This window comes from Larimichthys crocea, chromosome XIII (assembly GCF_000972845.2).
Source record: "Larimichthys crocea isolate SSNF chromosome XIII, L_crocea_2.0, whole genome shotgun sequence".
Lineage (NCBI taxonomy): Eukaryota > Metazoa > Chordata > Actinopteri > Sciaenidae > Larimichthys > Larimichthys crocea.
The window spans coordinates 31,270,425-31,289,576 of NC_040023.1; the positions used below are offsets into that span (position 1 = coordinate 31,270,425).

Consider the following 19,152-nt stretch of genomic DNA (forward strand, 5'->3'; position numbering starts at 1 on the left):
AGATCTGCATTTGTGGCATGAGGCTGACACACAAATAAATGCATGCACATGCAGAAACACAACCTGCACGTGCACCCACCACCTAATGACGCATATCATGTAACACCGCACAATTTCATAAGCATCACACCTCACTATTCCAAATCCCCTGAATTGCCAATGGCCCCTGGTGCACACATCTGCTCCCATCCCCTAAAGCCTCCCTCTACCTGTCTCGTGGTTTGTGTGTCACGCCGGCGTGAGCCTTAGCCTGTGTGGCTGGCTGCCTGTCCATCCGCCCGCCGAGGACCCACAATCCTCTGCTTTGAATTCAAGGTGATTCTTATCCCCGACCCCCTCCTGCCCCAGTGCGTTTGCCTCTTGCCTCCATAAAGACGTGTTTATGTATGTATGTATGTGCAGAGGGGAACACGGGGAGGTTTTTCAAGGGTTGGGGGGAGATAAGCAGAGGAATTTGAGGCCGGTGAATATGGATGGGGTCTCTGCTTTTAGAGAGCACCGCTGATAGAGAGGTAAACAGCTCCTGGCCAGGAGAAGGAAGAAGGGGGAGAGGTGGCAGAGGTGGTTGATGCATGCACTGGCATACATTTGGGGCCTAACTCCATATCCCTCGCTCTCTGTTATTCACTCACCATCTCTGAGGACTATCTATCATTATTTCTTCACCTTATTCTGTTGTTATATCGTCGAGCTTTTTGCTTTTGGACAATCTTGTGGGTTTCGACAATGAAGTTCCATTATCAACGCGCAGAGAGCGAGGGCGTCTGCAAACCTGATTTCGGGCTCAGAAGTTTTTCGGTTTCTCATCGCTGATGTGACATTTTTAAGAACGGTAAATTCAGGCTGTTTTTGTGCATGCGAGCTGTCAGCTATTAGTGCCCGTCGTTATCGTTATGATTGTCGCCATCCTCATCCGGCATCAGTCGTATCTCTGGTAATCCTACTAACAACTCCACGCTCTTCTCCTTTCTTGACGACAAGACTGGTATCACGATGATCTCAGACGTCTGACCATCTCTTGTTTTCTCTCTCTCTGCTCTGCTCTCCTTTCTTCTCCCAACAGATTCTACGAGGCTCGCCATCACCAAGGCCTCGACCCAAATGGGACACAGCAGGAGTGAGTCCACGTGTCTCACATGTTGTCACAATGTGTGTGTTTGTGTGTGCAAACGTGCAAACATGCTGCCTGGTGTGTCGTTGTTCACGACTCTGCTTAGCTCCATTCCAGCATCTTCACCTTTTTTCATTTTAGTGTTTAAACTAAAGTTTTGGTGAAACCTTTCCTATATGAAGGATTACTGGGCCACTTGTTGTTTTAATAAAAAACATCCTTCAATGTTGAGTTCATGGATTTTAAAGGACTGTTTTCTAAACCAGAGATGCATGTTCACGTAGCAAAGAAAAAAAAAAGTCCTGAGTGTTCCATCACTCTGGCGGTTCTCGTGGTTTTTAAGACACGTTTTCATCAGTATGAACACATTTCTATTTTGTTTGAAGGTTTTTTTCATGCTTTCATAGCAGTAGAGAGATGACAGGAAACAAGGGGAAAGGGGGAAGAGATGGAAAATGACTCCAAAACAGCCCCAGTCTGATTTGAACCCAGGAAGGTGCAGTTAATGGTTGGCACCTCAACCACAAAACCTCTAAACCACAGAGGTTTTCTGATTATCGTTTGGTTGTTTCACAGATTTTGCTGTTGCAGAATTAAACAGCGAATTAAAGTTAACTTTATTTGGCGAATAACATCTTTGCATTTGGCTAATTCGGGGGTAGTTGTGTTATTCCACAGGTAAAGCCCTCTCAGGCCCCGACTTTCCTTTGGGGCAGCTGCTTAGTTTTATCCCACTTGATTGCTCTCTTGGCCACGACACAACACAGCTACTCTCTCTCCCTCTTACACACAGACACACACACTCCTGAGAACTTCCACACTAAGGCCCCACCGCAAAGTTATTAATGAGCTGTTTAATTTTAATTAGATAGTAATTCATGTTAATGCCTGCTTAATGGAGCCAAATAATTCCCCTCGGTCACTCTGGGTCTTTATGCTTCGTTTACCAGCCCCTGCAGTTATTCTCCGGCTTTTGTTTTTATATTACATTTCCAAGTCTTTTTTTTTTTTTTTTCCAAGCAATGAGTGAATGATGAAACAGTAAACGCAGGAAATCTATGGAGTGAGTGATGCATGTGAGTGTATGAAAAAAAAAAAGTGTCTGTGTGTATCAGAGAGAATGAAAACTAGCATTCGCACTTCTGTCTATTTATATTTCATTTTCATTTAATTGATTATTTCACTGTGTTTTTTTTCCCACAAATGTATGTCTGCATGTGGGAAAAGTTGAAATACTTTGCCACAGACACCGACTGACTTAATGCACAGGCCACTACAGTAAATGCCTTAAGTCAGACCAAAGAAAGGTCAAACTCAGTATTGAACACTAAGCAGGGTTAAACCCTCAGGTTGAAGTGCAGGTACCAAGACATTTGCAAGAGAGAGGTCATGACCTCTGTGTCCAGGCCAGGCCTCGAGGTAAATTGCCGTTGCCTCTTGTCACGTGTGCATCCACTGTGCTGCTGCTTACCTCGGGGAAGCATTTGTTTGAGACCCCCCCCTCTTGAGGTTCAAACATCGGTAAGGCTGTGTAGGAGTGACCACGCCAGCTCAGACCACCGTATGTGTGTGTGAGAAGGAGCGGAGGGGTCAATGCTGTTGAGTCTGTCTCGGTTCTGTCTGGGTGCCTCGGCTCTAACGGAGCACTAAGCTGAGTGGTTGAATTGAGTTAGTGGCTACAGACAGGCTTTTAATTGTTGATTGACCAGTCTGAGTGCTTCCTGGGCTGGGGTCATTGCAGAGAGCAGGCGAGGAGGTCCCCAGGCCCCAGCAGCAATTTCAGCCACGCACACCTAAGCGCCGCGGAGGGGCGGAACGAGAGAGACGGAGAGCAGGATGGTGCAAAGGTACTTAGGACACGATTGAGAAGTGCTGAGAGACTTCAGAAAGTTTGAAAAAAAAAATGTTGTGCCTTATTCTTTTTTTTTTTTTTCTCCACGTGAAGTTTGATCTCGGGATTTACAGTGGCCGTGCGATTCAATCAAACAGAAACACATATTGGCGACAGCGTTGCAGTCGCTGTGAGCAGAGCAGGCTTTGAGGTCCATAGATTAGCAAGTTCAATGTTTACTCCTCTACAAAATCTCCTTCATCTGTTTGACAATTACAAATTTACTTTGTGCCCGTTCCATTCACTTCTTTGCCCCTGCGCTCCCTCCCTCTTTATCCTCTCTTCTCTCTCCCCCTCTCAGCCCTCTTTCCTCTAATTCTGCACGGGGCCACAAAAGCCCATTCTGCGGGTTAGTTCTTCTCTCCTCTCCTCCTCCTCCTCCTTCTCCTCCACCTCCTCCTCCTCCTCCTCCCAGCTCACAGCAGGTGCCGGTCCTCGGCTAACATTTGTTATCTCTAATCCTGCAGGTTCGGCGCACAAAAAGAGCGTAGTAAACTCTCTCTCAGACCTAATCCCACCACTCCTTTTTTGATGGCGCTCCCCTCGCCCTCCTCTCCTCTTTTCTCCCTTCACTATCTCTCTTTTAGGCTGCTGGGGGGACACTCCACTTCTCTGATTGCCACATAGCTTTTTATCACCATGGCCTTCAATTTGGGGGGCAGCTGTTGGTGGTGGGGGTGTCCTTTTTCCCCTCCGTTTCTTTATACCTTCAATTCCAACTCTTTCCTTTCTCTCTCCCTCTGTCTCCTATTTTTTTGCCCCCTTCTCCCTCTCTCTCTGTATCATTTACAGTCATTTTCTGGCAATTAAAATGGAGCGCTGCTGCAGGATTTTCGCCTGCAGTGCAACACTACAGTGCTGATGAATAATTCTTCACCCTGCAAACTGGAAAGCTAGCCTTTCTTTCATGTCGGCCCTTTGTTGATTTACCATTAAAACTTACTGCACCGTGCTATGAGTGGAGGGCCTGGCTCTGCGGGAACTAACAAAAAGCAAAAATGAGGATGAAGCAGATATGTACATATGCTTTGGGGTCTTTTTTTTCTTCTCTCCAGCCTAGGATGAGGAAGTGGAGTTACGTATGTGAGTCATATATATTTGTGTTTATGGTTTAGATTTACGGTGCAAGAGCCTTTTCATTTATGTCCACTGTCTCGTTCTGTAGCACTTAGGTTTTATGTTAATTTTTCTTATCAACGGTTTTCATTATGGGGCTTAGCTGTATTGTATGAGTGATGTGACGGTCATTCATCTCTGTTCCTCTTTCTCGCACACACTGACACACGCTCACGCAAACAGCATGCTGTGACTGATGTGTGGATGGAGTGTGTGGGGTGGTAAAGCTGCAGAGGTGGGGTGGTGTTGGCACTATGTTAAATGATGTGGGTCTTCAGGCCAGCCCAGTTTTCCACTGTTTTCTGTTAGCAACCTGGTGCGGACTATTCTCTGCTCTGAGTATATTAGTTTAGAAGAACAAGTTTATTGTCCCAGTAGGGGAAAATAAAAGCTTATATTTGCCTTATTAAGTGTCACAATAATAAATAAAAAGACAATAAAATAAATGGAGTAGATCTAAGGAAATAAAACATGCAAGATAAAGAGGACAGTGATCAATCATCACAAATTCTTGAATTCAATGGGCCTATATCCTGGACTTTATTGACCCTGCTTTAAATAGTTTGACAAATAAGTCAATATGGAGTATTTGAATCTCTTTCTGTAGAGAATCTGGGTTATTTATTCAATCGACATAAACAACACAACGTGACCACTTGCAATTTAGCAAATGGGATTTTTATTTTTCTTTCTGAACAGCTTAAAACAAACTATATTTGTATTGTTGGGTTCTTAAATGTCCGCAAAGAGAGTTTGACACTAAGCTTTGCGTCCCATCTTTTACCAACAATCAACGCTTTTTTAAAAATAACAAAGCATTAACGCGATCTGCCTCTGCCTGAAGTTGAATTAAAAAAAAGTGGTGCTGCAGTGTCTTCGTCCTACCACTGGGGGTGCCAACAAAATGCTCATTTCACTAAATCTGATCGGAGCCCAGAATCACAAATATCGAGGTGAAGGCATCATTAATGAGCTACTTCTAAAAACATTTTACATTTACCACTCAGGGATTTGCCAAATATCAGGAATTTATTTGTACTATTATTTACTTAATTAGATGCATGTTCAAATGAAAGACGGTGGCGCTTAACAAACTTTAACCAAGTGCAAACATGATCTTATGTGAGACAGATCCACTTTGTTTTGGTACAGATGCTATGAACAAAAAAGACTTGGTGTCAGTAAAAGTACTGACACTAAGTCTTTCTAAGTCTGATACTTTTTTAGGTATTAATCTGCCTATCTGCAACCTGCAGTGTGCTGTTTCAGCTGTTGGCTCTTCTGTCCTCATAGAGCAGCAGGTTCAATTCATTTTTACAAGAGACGAGTGTAGCTGGATAGAAGTTCGTCGACATTAATAATTATAATAAATGAACCAGTCGTCCAAGAGAGAAAAACAGAGAAGTTTAAGCAGCCTTAACCCTGGCTGGAGGGGTTGAATTAGGGCCTTCCCGCCATGTCATCTGGCTCAGTAGTTATCTCCCAGTCAGTTATATGGGCTTCAGCATATTGAACAGCAAATATGAACACACGCTCACTTGGATCCACTGACAGGCACACACATGAGCAAGCAAACACTCGCGCACACACACACACACAGTAAGTAAACAAACAAACACTCTATTTTTCACACTGTCACACTCACATGGACACAGTCACGCGCTGAAGAGATAATGGTGGCCAGAGGCAGTCTTAGTGCTCTGCCTCTCTCTCTCTCCCTCAGTGTCTCTGAGGCAGAAAGCGTGCTCCGGTCCTCACTGTCTGTTAGATTTGATCACCATCACCCAGCTGCAACGGACAGTGCACTGCTCAGCTCAGCTGACGGCTCATTGGCACACACACACACACACACACACACACACAGCTACTGTGCCAGAGAATATTACATGCAGTGTCTGACACCTCTAAATAACTGTTTACTGTGTGTGTGTGTGTGTGTGTGTGTGTGTGTGTGTTAGAGTGTGTGTGTATCTGTGCATGTGTATTTGCCTCTGCATCTATAACTGTGTGTGTGTGTGTGTGTGTGTGTGTCAGGCAACAACAGGCCTATGAAATGTATCCTAAATGATCATCACCCCATTCCCTGCCTCTACATGGCTGTCTCCATCATTAACAGAGGCAGCATGTAACTCCTTGAAGTACAACTGCTCATTTGAATTGACAATGTCCTCATCATATGTATAAGAAAGTGAAATATAATTCTACTGTGTAATGATTAAGCAAAGTGATCTAAATAAAAAAAAAAATGTGAATGAATTTCTCTCTGATGTGTTTTTTTTTTTCTAGGTCTGGCGTCACATTTCTTTAAACATGATGTGTTTGGTGTGAATGTAAACACATTAATTTATCGTTCATCTGCATATTTTTCTGTCTGTTGGCCCCCCTCCCCCCACACACACACACACACACACACACACACACACACACACACACACACACACACACACACACACACACACACACACAGCAAACTGTATATGCATGCGTGTGTCTGCACACGTACACACGTGCATGCATGTATCTCTGTCTGTTTGCAAAGAGGTTTTAATAAGACAAAAAAAAAGAAGGGGTACAGTAAATCCCAAATCTGAGCACGCCCATCTCAGAGACCCGAGGGTGCCATGCTATGATTGACAGGCCTCCTTTCACTGGCGCTGTCGGACGGGGAACGGATTAGGACCGTCTCGCCCTAAAGGGCCATTGTAGCTCCACGTCTCCCAGCTGCTTCACTATGCACCCCTCTCCACGACCAAGGAGGGGGCCCTTGTGAGTGTGTCTGTGCGTCTGTGTACGTGGGTGATGGGTGGTGCGTTGCATGGGTGCGCTTGACCTTCGGTCTTAATTCTCTGTGCTGTTAAAATAGCAGGATGTTACCCATTTAGTCAAACATTTTGTTTTATTGCTGAATATGTCTCGATTTTTTTTCAAGACTTTCAAGAAAATGTACTACATGACTTTCAAATCCTGACAGACCAAATGATTTTTAAATTTAACTTCAATGAGGGAATCTTCTAAAATAAATTCACCCCTAAACCATGAAAACTCATTTTTTAACATGTTGTTTAATAATGTCAATTCTCTTTTCAAGATTTCAGCCAAATTTCAAAGAAGAAAAACCCAAAACATCTCACTCTAGACTTCTCTTAAAGTCGTGATAATCTGCTGAGAAGACTTTAAACCTTGTTGAGTTAGTAATTTTTTAACAGTTTTGAGAATTGGAAACAAATATTATGAACATTATAATCACTGCACACTCTCACATAGACTTTAGAGTCAAACTACAGTTTGCAGAGATTTTTAACCCACTTGCACAGATTAGAGACCCATCTCTGGGTATGTTTTTGACTCACCTACTTCAGCAGCTACAGATTTTATAGAACAGGTCCCCGTGCTATGACATGAGTCATTGATATAATGCATGTGGGGACAGGAGACGCTCAACTAGCCATAAAAACCAGGTGTGCTTCTATAGTCGCCTGCAGCTCTGACTCAATCTACTCAGGTATGGATTGGAGGGCTGTTAAATCTTAAACTGGTTTTGTTCCCTCTTAAAAAGAAGAAAAACATTTTGCTGATTTGTCTACTGACTCTGCTCTTCTCTCCTTGTTCTTGTGTATGACTTGATTTTTATATTGGCACCATTTTTTATTCATCATAAATCATGTTTGATATAATATTGAAGATGAAAATACAGTACGGAATAGTATTTTTTTATTATTATTAAAAAGAAACAAAGTCCTAACACTGATTATAGCTATATTATGCTGTGTGTGTGTGTGTGACTATGAGAGAGAGAGAGAAAAGGAGAGAGTGCACTACACGCGTATACATGCCACTAATACGACCTTTTCAACCTTTCTGCTGCTTCCCTGGGGTTTCCCATCCGTTTCCAAAGAGGCCTTATGGGGAGTGCCCATCATGGGGGATCCTTTTGGGTCATGAGACCCCTGGCGTGGATGCAGGGCAGGGCGGGCTGGCACTGCGGCAGTACTGGCACACAGCTTTGCCAGGAATGGGAATGCCAGAGGCCTGCCACACTCCTGCTGAGAACCTCCCCGGCAATTAGACTGCTGCGGTTATGAGCTGCCGTCTGAACTGTAACGCGGAGGAAGAGCGAACAAGACCAACGATTAGCAATATATGACAGTTTGTGTCGACACTGTGTTGATATGAGCTAATAGACTGAGTGTAAACAGACACATTGTTTCAGGTTAAAGTGAGCATATTTTTAACATGCACCCCGAGCTATACTTGTAAGCATTTTGCTCTCAAAGTGTGCGCAACATGATAAGTCCTTGAAAGAAGAGGCTTGATTTGATATGTACAAAGGGTGAAAAAAGTTGCCCTCCTTCTATCCATGTCCCTGTCACCCCAGCGGAAAAAGGAGTGTATCGCTCTCACTCTCACTGTCTCTTCCTTTCTCTCTTCTCCATTTCTCTGTCTGATGAAAGAGGAGCTATGATCGCTTCGACAACAAAGGGCCCAGCCGCCTGTGTTTGGATGAGGCTCTCCTTTCTTCTCTCCTTCCTCCTCCTCTATCTATCTCTTCTAACCCCCTCTGATCTCACTTACTCTCTCTTTCCTCTATGCTGCCCTCCACACCCCCCTCCCTCCACATCCCTCTTTTCCCTTCACCCTCTCCCTCCCTTCCTGCTCTATCTCTTGCTGCCTGATGCCACTCACTGGCGGTGTTCCTCCGTTCTTCGTTAGGGCCTCAGCGATACAATCAGGGGACGGAATTAAAAATCAGAAAGTGTCCTTGTCGAAGAGACACCCCGGATGGTGCACTTTGATGTCTCCTCGGAAATTTGAAATTCATATGTTGTCACACTTCATTTTATTCCCCTCTCTCTCTCTCTCTCTCTCTCTCTCTCTTACACACTCACACACACTTTCTCCTTCTGCTTCCTCCCTTTCTTCGTCTTCCTCCTCCTCCTCTTCTCCGTCAAGTGCCATCATGTACTATTCAGTTAGAAAGATAGAAACGAGGGGAATGGAGACGAACGTAAAATGCATTGAACAAGTGTTTCTGAAAGCCCTTTCTTGTCTTTTATTTTTCATGTTTCTACTTTGTGAAGAAGGCGGGAAGATATAATGAATCATTTACTTTTCTTTTGATTGTATGGTACTGGGTTGCGTGGGCTTAGAGGTAGATGACAGGGAGTAAGGGACGACAGGACGGGATGGAAATGTGGCAGCGGGCCACTTTGATGCCATTTCAGAACCTGCCGCCAAGTCAAAGCTGTTTGACAGAGTGAGGAAAGTGTGGCTGCCACACACTCTGTAGTACACACACACACTCAGACAGGCACATAAACTCTCTGGCAGAAACCCTAGCCTGGTCCCCAGTGAAAACAAATAAATGCACATGCCACACAGTTTCTCTCCGCCCATGATTTCCCCAAACCTTCAAAATGAAAGACGGGACTTTGGACGTAATCCTGTTAGGGTTTCAATATGGGAAACATCAAAACATGTTAATTTTACACTGAATAGCGTGTGAGTCACTGTATGAGTGTGTTTGAACACATTGTTGAGGCTTCTTATAAGAAGTGTAGAAGGCTAATTAGTTTTGAGCCAATGACATTAATAAACAGTAGCCATCCAAAAGACATCTCAAGAGCTGGATTTGGAAAATGACACATTTCTGGACACATTTCTCATTCATGAAAATAAGGGGGCACATCACCGGGTCCTTGATGGCCCCCTCCCAAGACAGTTACAAATGGGCATGAAGGTGGGGTGGCGAGGGCTGGGGATTGGGTAAAGGGGTGGGGGGAAGGTGGTGGATGAAGGAGTGGGATGGAGACGGGGATGGGGAGTCCCTCTGGTCCACTATACCCCAGATTCATCATTAATCACTCCTGCTGAGCCCCTCAGACCCTCCCACTGCTCCTTACCACCCCTGTCTTCCACCTATAAGACCCACTCCCCAAGGTGGTGGCAACCCGTCCCTCCTGCTCCCCCCTCCCACCATCAACACCACCCACAACACTTGCCCCTCCTCAAAACAACAATTTCTGATATCTAGCACCTCAGAAAATTCACCCTTCTTTGTCTCCACATCTCTTTCTCTCTGTTTATGTCTCTCTCTCCCCCCCTTCTCCCTTACCCCCTCTCTCACTCTACATCTGTGTCCCCCCACCCCGACACCCACCCCACTACTTTTTTCTCTCTCCTTTTCGTTTTCTCCCTCTCTCTTTGTGACAAATGGGTTTTAATAAAAGCTGACAGAGCGATGAAATTAAAGGAGTGCATCCCATGGCCAGCTATAGCTCCAGCCTGAGCGTGGCACTGACATATTTAAAACAGGGCCTTAATTCAGTAGCCCGCCTGTGTCTTACATCACCGGGGCTCCTCTGTGTTATCAGCATCATTATTACTGCCTGACACTGTATTGTTGTTGTAAAAAAAAAAAAAAAATCATATAGCTACAATTGGCACCAGAGGAGGAAAGCATTTAGCAGCCTCTTTGTCCTTGTGCCAACAGTGACCCCTATAAAATAGTTTATTCCATTGACCCTATTAGCAGATATTAGGCCCCATCTCCCATGTTGCCTCATTACAGCCCTGCATCATAAAAAAGGCGGTTAGGATGGAGGAGGTGGTTGGAGACAGAAAGCGAGTGTGCGTCTTTTCTGAGGGAACCCTTCCATAAGGAATAACTGACATGAAGGACTTACCCACGCCTCGGGAGCTCTCACTCAATGGTAGAAAGCATTGTTTTGTTGGATTACAGGGTTAGGAGGGGAACCTAATCCCCTAATTTTTAATCTCTCCTGATTCCAGAAGGATGCATAAGAGACTGGGGGGGCTTCCCTGACACAGCTTGGGTAGGTGGGTTACAGAGAAAGGGGGTTATGGGAGGGGTGAGGGGATAAAAGAAAAAGGGAGGTTTCTTAACAAAGAGGCTATATGATATTCTTGGTGGGGCATGACTCTTTAAGAAACTGTGAGGACAACATGAGAAATATTTAAATGTACCAACACAGGCCATGTTTAGTCACTTGAAAGAGAAACTTAAAATCATACGATGATAACAAAACAAAAAAAAATAAAGTACAAGAACAGTTTAAAAACTGAAAATATCAAAAATAAAATCAAGAGTAAAAAGACGTAACAGAAATAATTCCAATCCTATTTGTAGGCTGTGCACTACACAACGTTTAAAATCTTTCTGTGACAGTGATAACATATCCTTCTCCCAAAACATTTCTGCTTTGTCATTTCATACCCTCACCACCATGTGTCTGGCTGTGTGGATAATTTCTCAGACAGCTTACAGTGACAGGCTTTTGGGACGGAGGGATAAGTTGTCTGGGAGCTCATCCCTATAATCTGTGAAGGATATACAGGGTCTCCCCAGGCGGGATACAGGGACTGTTCACCTGCAGCATTAGCCAAATAAGATTAGGAGCTGGACTGGAACCCAAACACTCGCTGTGGGCGGAAATATATATATATGTACAGTATATAAAAAATCTGAAAGAAATTTGTTAGAAATTTCTGAGCTAGAAAACACAGTTTACACATTTTGCAATGGGAGTTTCAAAATCCAGTTGATGCACAAAAACATATGAGGAGAAAGTAGGGACATCAAACCGCCAACTGGGTTCAACTGAAGGCCTCTTTCAAATGTAAAGTTAGCTACGGAGCTCGCGGGAAACGGAGCAGGAGGGATGGAAACAGGGATGGAGAAGGGAGGGTGGTCGGCGGACACAGGGAGTTAGAAATCATTGCGTCCATTGACGAAGTAACCTTGGGCGGCTTCCAGCATGACTGAGAGAGTGAGTGAGCGACGGGGTCTTGGAGACGGGCCAAGCAGAGCCTTTTGTGCCAGCAGCCGCCACATTCCAATCAGCCACGGATATTTATACTCTGGGCCTAATTGAAAGGTTGGCTTGTGAACCATCTGCATGCACCCACACTCCAGCTCCCCCTTCAACACACACACACATACACCCACACACAGAGACAGACACTCTCCTTAGTGCTTTACTACCACAGACACAGCCAGCTTTGACCCAGAGAAGTGGGAGGCCAGACACGCTGCATCTGTGATGGCTTGCATCCCAAGAGGCCAAAAATGCAAAGGGTGACTTATGGCAAAAGCATTTCTGCCAAAGGTTAAATTCAGAATTTGTTTGTTGTTCTTGATATTTACTCCTCCTTATGAGAATTATGTGAGAAGATGCTGGTAGAAGAAATGGGTCATTGCCCTGAGCCACTGGGCCACATATGACATTTATTAGCTTTAAAAACGCAGCTGAAACAAACAAATATCTTAAAACGGAGTTAATCTGTCAAGTGGCTATAAATAATAAGCCCAACACTGCATTTCAAATATCCTATGTTCCTTTCAGCAGGATTACATTTTTCATTATAGCAACATACAGCAGAGAGACATGGGAACTTGACTTTTTATCTCGTGGTAATTTCTACAAAGTGAGCCAAAAAACCTGTAGTCAGTAATACTGTGCAGCTGAGGGAGTCTGGCAGTTGATAAAAGGAACTCAGCACCAGTGTGAGATAAATGACTTGATGATTGATTACTGCCTAAAGCAGAAAAAATGAGCAAACACAAAACCAGTCACCATCGTTGTCTCACAGCACCTTCTCTACATAACAGGGTACTTAGGGTGACTACTGTATTTCAGGTCATGTTTTTAATTAAAAGGTATCTTTTTACTGTATATATTGAATGGCTTTACACACATTCTTTGAGTATATTCTGTCTATACTCATATTAGTTATTTTTTGACTTTACTCTCTAGTCTGAATCTTGCAACTTCATGTGGCTGAAAAGTTGTAAATCCACTTGTAGTCAATGTAGTTGGCTGAAACAAATTATGTAAACAAGATCTGAATTGATGTGTGAATGAATCCAGTACTCATCTGACACACTTTTAATAGCATAATTGGTTTTGAATCTAGCCAGCATTCACCTTACCCCTAATCCTCACTTTAAATCTAATCTGAAAATCTCAACGACTACAGGTTTAACCGACTGCCTAACCACACGCCAGACAGCAAGCCAAAATTGGGACTCTGGGGAACCGCGGAACAGTGAAACACAAATATCAGACTTCTGTTTCACAACCACTGAAATGCACCACAGGCTCATGGGATCGGGTAACTAAACCCACTGATTAATGCACAATTAGTGTTGTGTTGTGTCAGTTAACAGGATGGGCTGATGGAGTTTGCAGCAATGGTGAAGAGTGTGTTAAAGCTCTCGGCGGGCATCCAGCTGGCCCCTCGCTCATCTCTGGGACGTGCTAAGTTTTCTCTGCCAGCTGGCACTGGAACACACCGTCATGTTCATTCATGACAGGCATCTCCAAAAAACCTCATGATTCCTGAATGCTCCTTTCACAAGATCCTTTCAAAAAGGGAGAAAAAATCCAAAAAAAGAAAGAAAGAAAGAAAGAAAGAAAGAACACCTTTTCATGTCTTCTAAGCCAAGGACATTTGGGGTAACTCAGAAAAGTTTTTTCAATATGCTGGCCAGAACATTATTTATGTGTGTTGTGTATGATGCCTCTCACATTTACACTGCCATAAAAAGGCAGTCAAGACAGAAAAGCTTTGCCACGTACCCAGAGTCTCTATCATGTGGAACCATGTATGCTAATTCGATCCGTGTTCGGGGTATGTTAGGTATGTATGTTTTCCTAAAATGCCTGAATTACACACACGACACACATACTAAAATAGTTCAGTTTTTTTAATTAAATTTTTTTTTTTTTTTTTTGAGAAATGCCTTAAAATTAAAAATAAGTGTTGTACTGTATGTGACATGTGATATTACCAAACCTGAAATGAATAGATTTTTGAGTTGGACTTGAATTGACTGTCAACGCACGCCTTTTATCATCCCGGTCAGAAGAAAGTGGTACACTTTAATGTTCTTGCTAGTAAAAAAGCTTTTAAAAAGCGAGAGATAATCTAAAACATTCAGAAGTATGAAAATTTAAGTTCTTTTAATGGAGAACAACCCATTTGAAAATAGAGAATGAGAATATTTTAGTGTTTTAAAGGTCCAGTGTGTAAGATTTAGGGGAAACGTTCACAGAATATGGCAGAAATTGATGTAAATATATGCATAACTATGTTTTCATTTGTGTATAATAACCCAAACATAAGAATTATTATGTTTTTGTTACCTTAGAATGAGGCTTTTATATTTACATACAGTATGGGTTCTCCATATTTCTACAGTAACTGAGAACAGAGAACAAAATAAAAACAACAAAAATTGAAATATTCAAGTCAAGTCTAAGTTCTTGAATAAACGTTCTTAGTTACAGATCAAAATAGTGCACTGTCAACATTAGTACGCAGTATACACTTTGGAGTATTTGTTTACAGTTTGGAAAAAGGACAGGGTGATGCAGCATGTGGACAGAACAGGCGGCTCTATCCAAGGTACTGAATCACTGAATTCACCAGGAAACAGACCCATTGGCATGCTGCTGCGGAACGGGGACAGCCTGCCAAATGCAAAATCATCCTCTGTTCTCCCTTGGCTTGCGCCTGTGATAAATCAAAATGCCGAACAACAATTAGCACTCTGTTGACACTCTATTCACATCCAACAGTTGAGACAGGAAGTGGGCCAAATGATGTAGAACACATCTTATTGTCTTGCCAAGTGCATCTGCTATCATCAGCAGTGGAAATCCATCCACTTGTTATATGAGCTTGTGAAAACAGGTCTACAGATTCCACTTAGTGCCAATGTAAACTGTGTTATACAATAGATTACTGCTACTGCAAATTTACACTACATACATACGGTAGTAAAGCACAAGGGACAATTAATCCCCAACTGATTATATCACTCCAAGTATATGAACTCGCTGTATATGCCTTACAGGTCAAACATACAGAGGCATGTCCCCCTTCTTTACATTCAATAGGAAATCATTCGCTCAAAGCAATCATAATATACTTCAATAACAACAGAGAAAAACAACACTCATCCGGTCTAATCTCTCTGCGGACCACCCAGCTCAATCAATTAATTACCTACTCTCTGTGTTTTACTTCGGGGCATTTGTAATAATGTTTAAATATTAATTTGGCTTTGTCCAGGGACTGATAGAAGGGCCCTGTTGTTGTCTTCTGGATTTCTAGCTGTCGAGTGAGTGTCGCTCTTCTGAAGGAAGTAAACCTGAATAGCCAGAGGAGAGTTTAGGATGTTTGGCCAGCATGTGCAAAGAGAAACTACACAACTGGGACAAGTATTTTTTTTTTCTTGAATTCTGAAAGATTTCATTTTTAAGATTCATTTTTTTTAGAGACAAAAGTTTTGATTTGTGGTGATTGTTTTGTGTTTTTTTGTTGTTGTGGGTGGCTCATGTTGTGCTGAGTAAGAGAGTGCGCCCGCTATAAATTGTTCAAAGGCCTGAAGTCTGAACTGAGAAAGACCCAATTCAACTATATCCTTTGATCCATTTTATTAGTGTTGTCATGTGTTCGCAGTTAATTTTGAATGCGTGTTCTAGACTTGGATGCAGGTGGAATAAGTTTTGTTTCTTTGCACAATAACCTGCTCATGATTATGTCAGCTTTGACTATCTTTCTAACCTCTAATCTAACTTTTCATTTGTCTGAACTAAATAGATAAAACAGAATAGGATAATTACGATGAACTGTCTAAAATGATATAATGAAGACATGAACACTTACAGTATGTGTCTCCTGACCACCAGTGAGGCAAACAAACAGGAATCACAACAACATCTGAGTTAAGAACAGACTTGTGGAACCACCAGATCTTCAGAGGATAGTATCTATCTTCGTTTAGGCTGTATTTAATAATTAATCCAATACATTTATTTATTACTCTCTACCACTGAGATACCCAGGTGAGTTGAGTTTCTCTCGGGATGAATGCTCAAGGGAGGGGAGAGAGTGGAAGATTCCTCTCCTTTTTTCTCTTCTATCTCTTGCTCTGCATCAATGTTTGTAGCCCAGAGCAGAGGAAGCCAGGAAAAAACCCAGATTTGGCCTCTGTCCACCTTACCTGCAAAATATCCTACATCAGCATATTTCCCAGAGTTCCAATGGGCCAAAAGCAAAGAACGGTGGGGGAAACTGGAGAGATGGCGGCTCAGAAGCTAATTGGCTGATGTATTCTAAGTAGCCTAATTCCTGTTTTCGTTTAAATGGCACATGGATATGAAATCTTTGTACGGTATATTTCTCTAAAATGATTCATTTTCTCAGCGTAAGAGTCAAGTCAGGTAGTAAAGCTGAGGAGGGGCCCGGTGCATGATAGCTCTGCTCAGTTTCAATATTTGTTAGATCGTAGATCTTCAATCCCACCACATGCTGTGATCAAAGACTCCTTTCAACTCCAACCTATACTGAACAGCACAGCATTTGCAGAGACATATGCATAAGTTTTTAAGTATGTGATCTTGGTGTAAAAAGATATGGGTCAAAAGGTGTTGTAAATACAAATGCATATACAGTATCACTGGAAATATTTTTGATGCATTCATCCCTGCTTTGTTAAGATATCCCCTGAACCAAATTCAAGGTGCGGTATATGCAATTTTCTGTGATCTTGGTATATCTGGTGCTCATCTTGACATCCAACCGCAACTTGACCACGTGCCAAGTTAGGGGTGAAACCGGCACAAACAGGGAACAGCTTAACAAATTACCACTCTGCTGCCAAGTCCTGGGAGGGAGGAAGCGGCACAGCGGCTTAAAGAACTAACTAAAACCCCCTGCTACAGAGACAGAGAAACCCCAGAGGGCAATGGGTGAGGAGGAAGAGAGAAAGAAGAGCGAAGGTGGGTAAAAGCATATCAAGAGAGGAAGTGGAGGGTTAAGAACAAGTGAGATAAAGAGGCAGAGGGAGATGGAAAGAGTGAGAGGCAGAGCAGAGTACAAAAATGAGGGAACAGAAGAGGCTTGATATGATTTCAATGGAATGTTTGTTGACAGTGCTCCGTGGCCCGGGGCCTTGGGATAAATGATTGAACACTGCGCCTGTCAAAGCCAGAGGATTTCTGTGGGTTTGTGTTTCTCGCTGCGCTCTTTTGCTGGAGGGAAGGTAGCAGTCAACTAATTGACACAGAATTAAGCATGAAACGCACTAAGCGCAGCCCTCTTCTGCCATGGCTGGCCTCTCCACCAAAGAGGGGGTTTCCAGCCAGTTAAAGGCTACAGATGAAACACACACACACACACACGTGCACACACAAATACACCAATACGCCAATATCAAGATGAAATCAGACGTGTAAATATACAAGCGTGAATACATCTGCAAAAAGAAAAAGGAACAAAAATGAAGATAAACATCTGAGCAGATGGCCCACTGTTCAATTACACTAAATCAGTAATTCAACATTTTAACACCCACACATAAGCAAGCGCACGCAAGCACATAAGCAGAGGCAAAGAAAGGCAGAGTGCAAGGGGATATGCACAGAGTACATAAGCAAACAGTATAGACTTTTCCTGTGACAAATTGCTCCATGAGAAAGTAATCCGTCAAGATTAACAGTGTCATTCTCTGCCACACCTTGCATATTATGCTCAGGGGGCTGCGGTCTCAGCCGCAGGCTTCTTGTAAATGGCTTACCAGGTGTGTACTTGTACTAACTGTTTAAACAAAAAAGAGAGACTAAACTGAAAGGAGGACAGAGCTAACAATCAAAAATAAATTGTGAAAGAAGAGGGAAAGCGGTGCAAGGAGAGAACAAACAACAAAAATGTCAAAGAAAATCTGTGTGGGTGGATTGGAAAGGTAATCCACGGCACTGTGCGCAGGTATACAGGTGGGCCTTTTGTTTTCCATACACTCGCCTGTGATTGAGCGATGCATGGGTCGATTAAGGTTGAACGGCGTAGACCTTCAGCTGTAAATAAACAGCACCGCCTGCTGAAGCCCAGCCAGTAACACGGTGGTAAACAAGGAGTCTCACCTCATTAAAACTTGGAGCTGCGACAATAAAAACAACATGACTAAGCAGCGGGTGTGTGGGGTGGGGCACTTACAAAAACAGAAAGAGAGTGGAGGAGGGTTTGTGCACCTCCCACAAAGGTTGCGGTAATGGTCTCCGCTCATCTCCACTGGCCGCATCGCCACGTGGATGCCCTTGTGAAGTAGCTGGAGACAGGAAGAGGAAGGGAGAGGCACTGAAGAAGGGAAGGGAGGCTGCAGGGTCAAAGGGCCAACACCATCCTGCTGACTACCACCCAATCAGGAGGTGTCCTGCGCTGTCTTGAAGGTAACAGGAGGGGGGGAAGAGAGGAGGAGGTAAAGAATAGGAGAGAAGCAAGGAAAGGAGGGTGGGTGGACTGCAAGGCGGATCCCCAGGGTCAATTATCCCCGGGAAGGAGGTACTGTAACCAACACTCTGCATCTCATTTGCAAGGCAGCAGCAAAGGTGCACCTGAGCACGGCTAGTGAGCGTCCTGCCAAAGCACCAAGGCAATTAATGTCTCCTTTCAATGACATGTGCTTCTCAGTGTGACAGTGGCTGGGCAGCTGTGGGCTGGGCCAACTGGCTAAAAGAGAAGGCCTTAGCAATGCCTCTTGTCTTCCCACAGAGACTAATTTCATGTAGAGATCCCCGCCTCTGTTTCACCGACAGTCTGAGTTGGAGGGTTAAGGGTTCGAGTCAAAACACACATACACACACATGAATAAGCGCACACATGCAAAGATATGTACTGTATGTCTAAATCAACCACAAAGCTACATATAGGCAATTTCTTTTATCCGTTTTTCATACATTTTTATTTAACACTAATACAGTACTGGATTTTCCTAAATTGAAATTTAAAAACTAACAAGGCCTAAGTATATTCTAGCTCACTCTATTCACACACACCCAAACACTGAGACAGTCATTCACCTAAGAAGCAGGTTCAACGACTTGCCAGACGATTTTGATATTCTTAGAACCTCACCACTACTGTGGCCAAAAAAAAAAATGTAAATTTTGTCCTGAGGATGATGCTGGAAGAAAGCTGGGTTCAAAATAGAAAGAGGCTGTCCTCTCGG

The 19,152-nt window shown here is 43.3% G+C and overlaps 2 long non-coding RNA genes across 2 annotated transcripts in view; one reads left to right on the forward strand and one right to left on the reverse strand.

Moving 5' to 3' along the window:
- The window catches only part of LOC113747488 (uncharacterized), a 34,129-nt gene extending 29,254 nt beyond the window's left edge, over positions 1–4,875 (forward strand). Inside the window, exon 4 of the long non-coding RNA XR_003463656.1 lies at positions 1,064–4,875. This is a non-coding gene — a long non-coding RNA (uncharacterized LOC113747488). The remainder of the gene's footprint in view (positions 1–1,063) is intronic.
- Positions 4,876–7,285: 2,410 nt separating this feature from the next.
- The window catches only part of LOC113747230 (uncharacterized), a 133,867-nt gene continuing 122,000 nt past the window's right edge, over positions 7,286–19,152 (reverse strand). The window contains exon 3 of the long non-coding RNA XR_003463459.1: positions 7,286–8,213. This is a non-coding gene — a long non-coding RNA (uncharacterized LOC113747230). The remainder of the gene's footprint in view (positions 8,214–19,152) is intronic.